The sequence below is a fragment of the Tasmannia lanceolata genome, unplaced genomic scaffold (genome assembly GCF_043159265.1).
Source record: "Tasmannia lanceolata isolate RefF3 unplaced genomic scaffold, GAP_Taslan_0.1 ptg000007l, whole genome shotgun sequence".
NCBI classification, from domain to species: Eukaryota; Viridiplantae; Streptophyta; class Magnoliopsida; order Canellales; family Winteraceae; genus Tasmannia; species Tasmannia lanceolata.
The window spans coordinates 25,600,569-25,613,254 of record NW_027518684.1 but is presented as its reverse complement, the minus strand read 5'-3'; positions in this window follow the sequence as shown (position 1 = coordinate 25,613,254).

The following is a 12,686-nucleotide window of genomic DNA, read 5'->3' as shown; positions in this document are numbered from 1 at the left end:
CAAGACGATGTTCCCAGATGAAGAGATCATGATGGTAGAAGATGAATATCCAGAAACTGGTTGGACCCTCTATTTTGATGGAGCAGCAAACCAAACAGGGCAAGGAGTAGGGGCATTGCTTGTGTCACCCCGAAATGAGCATGTTCCCCTTGCAGTTAAGTTACAATTCAATTGCACCAACAATATGGCAGAGTATGAAGCATGCATTGTTGGGCTTGAGGCAACATTGGCCTTAGGCATAGAGAATCTTGACGTATATGGAGATTCAATGTTAATCATTTGCCAAACCCAAGGAGAATGGAGAACCAAAGAAGAAAAGTTGCTGCCATATCATGAATACTTGGATATTCTCGCTAAGCAATTCCAGCACATCACTTTCAGTTATTTGCCAAGGTTGAAGAATAGATTCGCCGATGCCTTAGCGACGTTAGCTTCTATGATTGACATACCTCACAATATGAAAATGAGGCCCATCACGGTTCAAGAGCAATGGGCTCCTGCATATGTTGATGCTATAGAGATAGCTGCAAGATGTCCCGATGGTAAACCATGGTATACGGACATAAAGAACTACATCTCGGGCCAGGGGCATCCCAATGAGGCGTCGAATAAGGAGATAAGGACTTTGCAGAGATTGGCGGCTAACTTTGTCATTTGTGGAGGAGAGCTGTATCGACGGTCCTTCGACGGAATTCAACTCTTATGTGTCACTGAAGATCAGGCAGAAGAAATTCTCACAGATGTTCATGAAGGGGTGTGTGGACCTCATATGAATGGGAAGATGTTGTCAAAGAAGATCCTACGTCTGGGGTACTATTGGCCAACATTGGAAGCAGATTGTCACACATTTGTGAAGAAATGCTATAAATGTCAGATACATGCGAATCTCATCCATGTACCACCTACCGAATTGCATTCTCTTACTTCTCCTTGGCCGTTTTCGGTTTGGGGAATTGACATTATTGGCAAAATTTCCCCTAAGTCATCTAGTGGTCACGAGTACATACTCGTTGCAATTGACTACTTCACTAAGTGGGTTGAGGCCGCTTCTTATGCAAAGCTTACATCCGCATCAGTTGCTAAATTCATACGAACCAACATCATATGCAGATATGGAATTCCCCATGAACTTATCTCAGATAACGGATCTCATTTCAAGAAAGAAGTTATCACTCTTTGCGAAGAGTTCAAGATTAAGCATCATAAATCTTCACCTTATCGGCCGCAGACAAATGGAGCGGTGGAAGCTGCAAACAAAAATGTCAAGACTATCATTAGCAAGATGTCAGAAACTTATAAGGATTGGTCGAATAAGTTGCCGTACGCATTGTGGGCTTACAGAACATCAATTAGAGCTTCAACTGGGGCAACCCCTTACTCTCTTGTTTATGGTATGGAAGCAGTGCTACCTGTGGAGATCCGTGTACCTTCGCTCCGAGTATTGACTGAAGTCAAGTTGCCAGAAAATGAATGGGCAGACGCCAGATATAAAGAGCTGAACATGCTAGATGAAAAGAGGTTAAAAGCACTTTACCATGTGCAGGGTTATCAGCGCAGAATAGCCCGGGCTTTTAATAAAAAGGTTAAAATCAGAGATCTCGAAGAAGGCAATCTTGTTCTAAAAGAAAATCGAGCACCAGTGCTTGACCCAAGAGGCAAATTCAAGCCTAATTGGTCAGGGCCATACATCGTGGACCAAATCTTACCCGGAAAAGCCGTCAAGCTCCGTAATTTAAATGGAGAAATATTGCCGGAACCAACAAATCTTGATCAACTCAAGAGGTTCTATGCTTGAACACCAGAAGGCCGTCTTTTGGCCGAATAAAACCCAAATTCATAACCCAAAATCAAAAAATCCTTTTGCAAACCCTTTCGAGCCTACATAAAATTTTCCTTCAAAACCCAATGTACTAGGGGCATTCCCCTGAACTACGCATGACCTGATTCCTACACTGGGATACGTAGGCAACCTGTTCACAGGTTCGGTCGAAACTCTTGCAAAACCTTAAGCCATTCTTTGAAAAGCTCTACCTCACCTGTAAAGTCCTTTTGGTGTTAAAAAAAAAAAAATAAAAAAATAAAAATAAAAATAAAAAATGGAGCTTGAAAATCCGCTAGATTGAAAACCTGAAAAGGCGATCTAGGCAAAATTCAGGATCATTCCTCTGCTAAGTTGAAAACCTGAAAAGGCAGCTTAGGCAAAAGTTAAGGGGGTAGCCTGCTGAGTTGAAAACCTAAAAGGCGATTCAGGCAAAAGTTAAGGTTGAACGGTCCGCCAAGTTGAAAATCTAAAAAGGAATACTTGGTCGTGGTAAGATGGGGTTCACGCCAGAAGAATTACATCGACCTCTGAACTCTCAGTAGGTCAGGCAAAAATAACAATGATTCCCGAAACTAAGGGCATTAATTTCAAAACAATCCGAAAGTTGATAGAAGGATATATGAAGTATCACTGTCTTAAAAAATAAGTGAAGATGTTTATCAGTGGAGAAACATTCTTTAAAAGAGGCTAACCTAACCCAAAAGAAAATACTGATAAGTCAGAAGCATCACGAGATCACTTGAGTAATCTTTCTTATTTTGTCTTTTTATTACCAATGTCTGTGGTTCTATTTTTAGAAAAATTTACAAATGCTATTTTAAAGAATTGTTGTAGGGTGCAATCACTCTGAAGGCAGGTTCATTAACGGATTCCGAGAAACTTGGAAAAGGTGCGACTGTCACGAATGGTGAAAAATCGTTGCAAGAATGATCTCTGGTCAATGAATAGAAGAAGGTTAGAAGGCCTTAAACTGGGGCAGGTTGCTAATAAAGTGGCATCTCATATTCAAGCCTTGAAAGACCTTTGCTGCATGGTGGTATTGAATCATTTGCTTCCAAAATTGTTAATTGGAGATTCCAGTTCCCCCTTTCCTGATAATCTCTGTTATCATATACTCTCTGAGTCCATTTGAAAGTGGTCTTCTTTCTTTGAACATCATACAAATATGATATCTCATTTCCTTGGAACTCCGTAAAAATACGGTATTCCATTTTCTTCTAAGCCCATTCAAAAATGTTCTCTTATTCTCTTTGAGCATCATACAAATATGATACCTCATTTCCTTGGAATTCCGTAATTCATCAAATCCAATTCTACGTTAAAATCAAATTCCCAAAATTCATCAAGTCCAATTCTACGTCAAAATTCAAAATCCCAAAATTCATCAACTCCAATCCTACGTCAAATTCAAATTCCCCAAATTCATCAAATCCAATTTTACGTCAAATTCAAATTCATAAAAAAACCTCCAAATTCATTAATCTCAACCGAAGATTGAAGCCGTAAAAATACGGTATTTCATTCTGAGTCCATTAAAAAATGTTCTCTTATTCCCTTTGAGCATCATACAAATATGATACCTCATTTCCTTGGAACTCCGTAAAAATACGGTATTCCATTCTCTTCTAAGTCCATTCAAAAATGTTCTCTTATTCTCTTTGAGCATCATACAAATATGATACCTCATTTCCTTGGAACTCCGTAAAAAATACGGTATTCCATTCTCTTCTGAGTCCATTCAAAAATGTTCTCTTATTCTCTTTGAGCATCATACAAATATGATACCTCATTTCCTTGGAACTCCGTAAAAAATACGGTATTCCATTCTCTTCTGAGTCCATTCAAAAATGTTCTCTTATTCTCTTTGAGCATCATACAAATATGATACCTCATTTCTTTGGAACTCCGTAAAAATACGGTATTCCATTCTCTTCTGAGTCCATTCAAAAATGTTCTCTTATTCTCTTTGAGCATCATACAAATATGATACCTCATTTCCTTGGAACTCCGTAAAAAATACGGTGTTCCATTCTCTTCAGGTCCATACAACTATGGTCTCTTACTCTCTTTGAGCATCATACAAATGTGATGTCTCATTTCCTTGGAAGCCGTAAAAATATGGTATTTCATTCTGAGTCCATTCAAAAATGGTCTTTTCTCTTTGAACATCATATAAATGTGATGTCGAGCGGCACCGCAGCGGGATTTTTTTACTACATTCCAATTCTAGGACTTCGTTTTGGGTTTTACATTAGGTAGTAAATGCTTGCGTCTAGGTTCCGTAAAGTCTTTTGTCGATTAAAGCTACGCAAAATGGTTCTGTCATTTTGACTTTGGTATTCGATGACTACGTCATCTCTGCCAAAGAGGGGCATCTGTAGACACCCCATTTTGCTCTGCTTTGATTAAAAAAGAAATTAGGGTTTCGCTATCAATTTTTCAATGTTTTCTATTCCGGTGTTCGTCCCTTACGCTTTCTCAAATCTTTCTGGTCATTTCTGCATTGTTCTGATTTTTTCCGCTAAAGTGCGGAGAAGGGTTATTCGTGAGAATCCGAGCAAGGGAGAATTTGTACCCGTTTGGTGGGCCCGCATTGAACATTTGTTTAAAATTGAATCAACCGGGGGCCCACAGTGTGGGGCCCACGTTGTGGGGCCCGCGTTGTGGGGCCCACGTTGTGGGGCCCGCGTTGTGGGGCCCGCGTTGTGGGGCCTCAATGGGGCCTCTTGTGAGGCCTCTTATGAAGAGCAATGATGGTAGCTCTCCATTAAGACAACATGATGGGCCCTCCACTAAGAACAATAATGATGGATTCTCCACTAAGAAACATGATGGGCCCTCCACTAAGAACAATAATGATGGATTCTCCACTAAGAGGGACAACATGATGAGCTCTCCACCAACATATCTCTCTCTCTCTCTTTCTCTCCCTATATATATCTTCCTTCCCATCCATAAAAGAAAAAAAGAGAAATTTATCTTCCATTATCTCTTTCTCTTCCATTATCTCTTCTAATCACTCCCTCCAATCCCTTTCCTCAATATATTCTTCCATCCCTCTCCCTAATATTCTTCTTCCATTATCTCTTCACTCCCTCAATCACTCCCTCTAAACACTCCAGAGAAAGCGAAAGACGGCGGAGCGGATCGGCGGCGGCAGGATTTTTTATATTTTTTTGGATTGGGCGGAGATCTTCACCACAGGTAGGTGCATTGTTCTCAAAATATTTCTGTATTTTTCCGAATTTTTCTGATTTTTTCCGCAAATTGTGTTTTAAAAATGGAAAACTCTTCAAAAAACATCTTTTGACGAAGAAAAATTAAATTATATACCAAACAGATTCTAAAATTAATGGAATTTCGTGGGAAAATAATATGTTACTGATTCATTTTACCATGAATTTATAAAGATTTTTGGAGTTTATTTGGTATATTATTTAATATTTTCTTTGAAACTTATCAGATTTTAGGAGACTTTTTACTAACATCAGATCATCATTAAAATTCATAAAATTTTTACAGTAGTCTTATCTTCCATATTACTTGTTACTGTAAAATTTTCGTGTTATTTGGATCTGTTTTAATATGGGATGTAGTGTTAATTTATAATCTGGTCTGGAAATTGTAAAATCCGAAATTGGTAGTAAATAATTTCTAAAATTCATGAAAATCTCACTGCATGCTATTTTGATTCATATAGTATTTCTGTAGAAATTTCATAGAATTTAGAGTTGTATTTCTACTAGTTTATGTGTTAATTGTGCAATCTGGACATTTAATGGATTAATCAAGATTAAATGTGAATTTAATGTAAAAATATGCAAAACTCATCCTGTAAGCTACATACATTTTCATCTTGCTGCTGTAGAAATTTCAAATCATTTCGAATTTATTTGCAACAATTTCACTTGTAAAACCGCTCATATGCTTAAAATTGATAAAATCCATGGAAAATTCGAAATTAATTGAAAATCATATAAAAATTCCTAAAGAACTTTAAAATTCTGTCACATGTTCACTCCTTAATCCATTAAAACAGAAATTTTAGGATCTTTAGATTTTCCTGGAAAAATGGCCAGTGCATCCATAATCGTATCCCAATTGCAACTTGATCTTTGACAATTTGAATATTTAAGTTATAGCATGTTGTTGGCTCCGAGGTTATTGTCCACGGAAATCCTGAGATTCTGCCAGGCAATAAGATGCTATAACCTAAGTATTAAATTGCACAAGGAAAGAGCGCACGATTCCCTCCTTTGGATGCCATTCAAGGCCGAAATTGGTGAACCCTAGAACCATTGGTAATCCTTAAATGTCTAGAAACTGAAAATCTTCGAAATCTGAAACTCATTAACCTCGAGAACTTAAATCGATTTATCTTGTGTCTTTCGGAACCATTGGATTATGGTTTCCAATCTAAGAACCATTAGAGCCCAATTTAGGAACACTGGTGTCGTGCCGTGTCCTAGGTTTTAGGGAGTCCTAGAGTTAGGAGTCCAGCCTCATCACGGACGCTTGCTATGAATAGCAACCGTACCATAGGTCTAGTTACACTAGTCACCCAATCTTTCCTTAAGACAAGCCTAGTAAACTAGGATGTAGGCAAACTTGCATTAGTCTAAGGAACAACTTGCATTTAGATAAGAATCATACAGCATCTTAGATGAAATCCTAAGATAATAAAATCCTCAACTTGAATTAAATAACTACTTTTAAAACTGTTGAAACAGTCAAATCCGTTTAAGTCGGTGTCCTAGTTGAGTTAGGCATAAGTAGCTTAGCTTAGGTGCACCGAACTACGTCGACTCTGATCCCAGTGAGGCTTGGGTACGTAGGCAGCTTGGATGTCTGACGGCATACCACCCGCGAGTCGGCACCACAACAAATTGTGGTGTTTTGTATATTAATTTTCTTGTAAATACTTAATCAAATCAGTTAGGGTTTTCCATGAAATTAGAATTCTAGGAGAACTTTCACTTAGAATGAATCCAGACAAATTAATAAATCAAGATACACATCTAGGATTCACATTGAAATTAGATTCTAGGATGCATGTCACTTAGTTCGCACATTAACATAGAGTTGAATGAGCCATTTAAAATAAATTTAAAAGAGTTAGCTTTTGGAATCGAAGACCGATTATCGGACAAGAATGGTGCATGTGGTGGATAACTCCCCATACCTTCCATTCTCGTAACCAGGTAGCAAGTCTAGATTTCTGGTTAATTATGGGTCCTAGATCCCACATCTAGGTGGCGACTCTGTCAGTCTCTTTCGTGTGGAATTCGGATTGCCTTAGTGATCCCAAGTCCACAGGAAAGACGAATTCAAATCAATATTAAAATGCACACGCCAATCGCGTGGGAACGAGAGACCAAAGGAGAGCGCGCGGCAGATCGCGCCCCACGCCCCTCTCGCGGGATCGTGTCCCACAGAGGGGCACATTCTTTCGAGAGTTCCTTGGTAGAGCTCTCCATTCACGTGGATGACCCAGTAAGACTTAGCACGTGGGGGCACGTTCCCCGCCTCTCTTGGATCGGGGTCCACAGTAGTGCAGCTTGGGATCTTTATCCCAAATCCAGCCAAACTTTTGTAAATAGTATTTTAAATCTTTTTTTGAATAAACAACTTTAAAATCTTGTTTTCAAAAAGCTCTTCCTCTAGAGTTAGGAGTTTTAGAGTCAGGAGTTTGTCCTTGATTTGTTGTATGCTTGTTGTGCGTTTGCTTTAGAGTTAGGAGCTTGTCCTAGCTAGGAGTGCCTCCATCCGGGCAGTTGGCGATTCACATCGCCGACTGATGACTAGGTCTAGGATGCGTTAGTGATCCCATTGTTTCCTTAGGACACACAGCCTGGTTACACATAAGTTATAGGAACCACCTGCATTAGTTTAGGGCTAACCTGCGCTTAGTTAGGGCATATAAGGTGTCTTAAAATCCACAATCCACTGGGATTTAAATAATTGCATAAGAAGCTTTAATAACTAGTCCGGTCTTTTAGGTTGGGTCTAGGATAGAGGTCTAGATGTCTTAGGCATCATAGCTTAGAATAGGTGCAAAGAACTACGTTGCCTTGATTCTCGTGGAGGTGGGGATACGTAGGCTTTTTTGGATGAACATCAGATCATCTAAAGACTCGGGCTTAAGCATTAAAGTCTTAGGGTCTGTTGTTAGCACTTTAGGGCTTGTGTTTGTATATTGATGATGGTTTTTGCATAGGATCATGATAGCGTGTGTTCATTTCTTTGCTTTCTCACATGCTTATTCCTTTATCTGCCTGTATTTTTGTTTATTCTTTATTTCGTTTACTGTATCTTAATCCATTTCGTGATTAACTGCTAGTTTTAGATTTCTCATCCTGTGCAAACCTTATACCTTTAGCTGTAGCATGCATGTGTTTACCTATCAGAATTTAGACACCTATTAGGCATGACACTCATAACCTAGCAATGCTTAGGCGATACACTTCTTTTATTTATTTTGTATGTGCTTATTATCCCCGGGTCATGCATGTTTAGGTAGACATTTTCCTCGGGGATATTCGTTCCAATTTCACATGATTTTCACCCAAAACTCTTCAAAGTTAATAAATAAATGGCATAAGAGACCAAGTGTTCGCACTCGGGCGAATTGGGGGTGCTCTTCGGACCTTCTCCATTCGTCACCAGGCACGAGCCCATATATATTTCTGGTTATCCATTGCACACAGAGCATTTGTTTTTGGTTCCATGGCGTATCCATGGATGGCGACTCTGAGTTATTTCAGGTACGTCTTGGTTTGAGGATTTATCTTTGGATCAAGATGGATCTCTCTCATTCATTTTGTATCGCCACTCATGCTATAAAGTGAGGGTGACATCCGTTTCAAGAGTTCCTTGGTAGAGCTCTCCTTCACGTTGTGGAGATCTTTGAGAATTGCAGGGGGATCTCGCGTCCCTCGGCACTGATTCTCTCAGATCGGGGTCCACATTCACAATTTTAGAAAAATGTCTGAAACAATGGTTTCTCTTCTTTTACACTTTGATGGGGATTTGAAAGATGATGTTTCTTGAGAATATGTCAGGGGGAAGAAGACATTATTATCGGTCAGCCATGGAATTAATTTCGACAAATTTGAAGCTACAATCCAAAGAAGAATTGGTGTCACAAAAAGGCAGGTTTTCACTATCGATAAAATGTTGATATGTTGTCGATCCATATATAGTCACTTTAATTAACGTCGATGACGATGATGTCATCCAAACAATGTTGAGGATGTTTGACAGATACATGTTCAATTTTGTGACGATATACATAACGAAGAGCATAATTGACAATGGTATTAATTCTTTGAATTAGTTAATGCTTCCCCCAAATAATATTTGTACTAGTAGACCCTCTCTTAATCGTAGCATTTCTTCTATTTCGATTCCGTCCCAAAAACGTTACGTTCTGAAGTGGACTTGCAAAAAGACTACGAAAGTGAATTTGATGGGAGATATATAAGTGAAGAGATGGGAGGTGCTCCAGCAAAATCCAGCGTAAGGTATTGTAGTTATTTCGCAATCTTTCAAGACTTCCATATTTCAATTTATAAATTAATCTTATGGATTGAAACTGATTATATATTGCCGAACTATGCAGGTCTCAAATTGACTTAAATGAAACATTGGCAATTGGTTTGCATGCCAACCATGTTACTGTAGGTATCGATGACTTCCAAAATGTGGGAGATGTTGAAGTGGACTTCAGTAATATTTTTGAAGATGGTTTCTGTGTGAGGGGTTTAGATTTAGAAGAAGAAATAAATGATGATGATAATGATGATAGTAGTGATGATGATTACGATGATGATGAGGAGGAAGAGGAGGAGGATGACGATCATGGAAAGATCGGTGTTAGTCCATGCGCTCAGCCTATCAGTGCAGATTCTCCTATCAGAGGGGGTTCTTGATCGGTTCCGACCGGAGAACGAAGATAGTTGGGGGTGGTTTTTTATGTTGCTGAGGTAGTACGTATTGGCAGCGGAGATGAACGTATTCACCATATGATCCGATCGACAGAAGGGGTTGTTGCACAGTGCCTAATATATTTCTCAATTCTCATCATAGTTATTGCATGCGTCACCTCACCGCCAATTTGCTATCCGAGTTCAAAGATGTTCTACTCGAGAGATTATTTTGGAAAGCCGCACGAACTTTGAGAGAGTGTGTTCAGAGAAACAATGGAGAAGATTAAGGTGAGGAATGAACGTGCACACAAGTGATAAGTGACATTGCGAAGGAACACTGGGCTAGGATGCAAGAAGATTGCCGATTGCATCATTGGTAGAGCACACTAGACATCAAACTACTAACTTCATTCAAAAGCGTCAGAAATTGAGTCGTAGTTTGCAAACTAAGTTGACTCATTACGCAGAAGAACGTATGACAATAGCGGGGGAAGAGAGCCGCCAGTTTACAGTTTATCGGGTTGGGGTTCATGAATATGAAGTACAGTCCCTTGAACATACAGATGCCGTAAACTTGCAACTTCGCACGTTCAGTTATCGTGCATTCCAAACATTTGGACTCCCGTGCGGACATGCCATGGGTGAATTGAAAGGTGGATTACATTACAAATGCACAAGATGTCGACAACTTGGCCACAATAGAAGAATTTGCAAAGAACTACCCGTGGTAAGACAATAAGTTGACCAAACTGCTATTGGGCCTTCTGCACCCATACTCAGTAGGTCAGGCGTACCTTGCCAAGCTTCCTTCTTCGTGTAAGGGTGTAATTGAGTTTTTTGAATGTACTCAGATATTGTGATGACTTCTTTTTGATATTTTGTAAAGAATGGTTGTCATTGGAACATAAAACTCAGTAGGTCGAGCGTACCTACTGAGTTTTATGTTCCAATGACAACCATTCTTGCCAAGCTCTATTTAGTTGTTGCTCTCTTGCATGTACACCCTGAAAAGGGACTTCTCAACAGTAGGAATTGGGTTACCAGCACACACAATTGGATTATCAACCCATTCTGTAGGTTGATAAAGCTATTGGATGTTGGAATTCAGGTTATCAACTCCTTCAAAATAGGTCATCAACCAATCAGAAGTGAGGTTACCAACACACAGAATGGGATCATCAACCCATTCTCTTGGTTGACAAAGCTACTAGATGTTGGAATTCAGGTTATCAACTCCTTCAAAATAGGTTATCAACCATTCAGAAATAGGGTTACCAGTATACAAAATGGGATCATCAACCCATTCACTAGGTTGATAAAGCTACTGGAATTCAAAATCTAGGTTATCCACTCCTTGAAAACGGGGTTACCAATATTCGGAAATGCGTTACCAACGCACAATTTGGATTACCAACTCATACCTGGGTTGATAAAGTCACTGGAATTCACAATTCGGGTTATCGACGCCCTCAAAATTGGGTTACCAACATTCGGTAGTGGGTTATCGACACACAAATTGGGTCATCAATCCAATCCCTGTGTTGATAAAAGTACTGGAATTTACAAACCGGGTTATCGACTTCTAATTTTTTGGGTTACTAACCCATTCAGTGGGTATTAAAGCTACTGGAATGAGTGATTCTGGGTTATCGGCTACTTCAAAACAAGGTTACCAACATTTGGAAGTGGGTCACCGACTAATAAAATGGGTTATCAACCAATTTCCAGTGTTGATAAAGCTACTGGAATTTGGCAACCGTCTTATCAACCTCCCACCTTATGGGGTGACTGACAATGCAGAGTGGGTTATCAACCTAAAAATTGGGTTACCAACAAATTACCTGCGTAAATAAAGTTATTGGAATTGGAAATTAGGCTTACCAACCTTCCAATTTTTTGGGTGATTGACATTATAAAGTGGGTTATCAACCTAATAAATGGGTCACCAACCATTTTATTAAGTAGATAAAGTGGGTTATCAACCCATAAAATGGGGCCACCAACCATATAAATTTACAAGTTCCTAAGCCATTCACAAACAAGTTTCCCTGTTCAACTTGAAACACAAACACAAACACACTTGTCTAAAATCTGTTTAAATTTACAAGTTCTCCACCCATTCAGGAACAAGTTCCTCTGTTCAAATTGAAACACAAACACAAACAGACACCATAAAACCTGTTTAAATTTACAAGTTTTCCAACATTCACAAACAAGTTCCCTTGTTCAAATCGAAACACAAACACAAACACACTTTCATAAAACCTGTTTAAATTTACAAGTTCTCCACCCATTCAGAAACAAGTTCCTCTGTTCAAATTGAAACACAAACACAAACATACACCATAAAACCAGTTTAAAATTTACAAGTTCCCCAGCCATTCACAAACAAGTTCCCCTGCCATTCACAAACAAGTTGCCCCATTCACAAATAAGTTCTCCTGCCATTTAAAAAATGCATACATGTCCCCTCCCATAGTTTCTACCAATCTCCATGAAAAAACACAGTTTTTACCATGATCATCAAAACCTGTAACTTAAAATGAACAATAAAAGGTTTCCATATCACACTCTTCATAACACTGAATGGGGGGTTCAAACAAAACACTCTACATGGGGGTTATTATAGCTACCTAGATGGGCTTCTCAACACTGCAAATATGTGGCTTATCAACTACTTAGATGGGGTTTTCAACACTGGAAATGGGGGATTATCAACCTCAACAGGAGGTTCTCAACACTGGAAATGGGGGGATTATGAACTACATAGAGGGGATTCTCAACACTGGAAAAGGGAGATTAGCAATTTCAAAGGGGGTTGTCAACTATGAAAATGGGGTTATCAACAATGGAAGTGGGGGATTATCACTCTCAAAAGGGGGTTCTCAACACTGAAAATGGGAGATTATCAAAAAGGGGTTCTCCACATTGAAAAT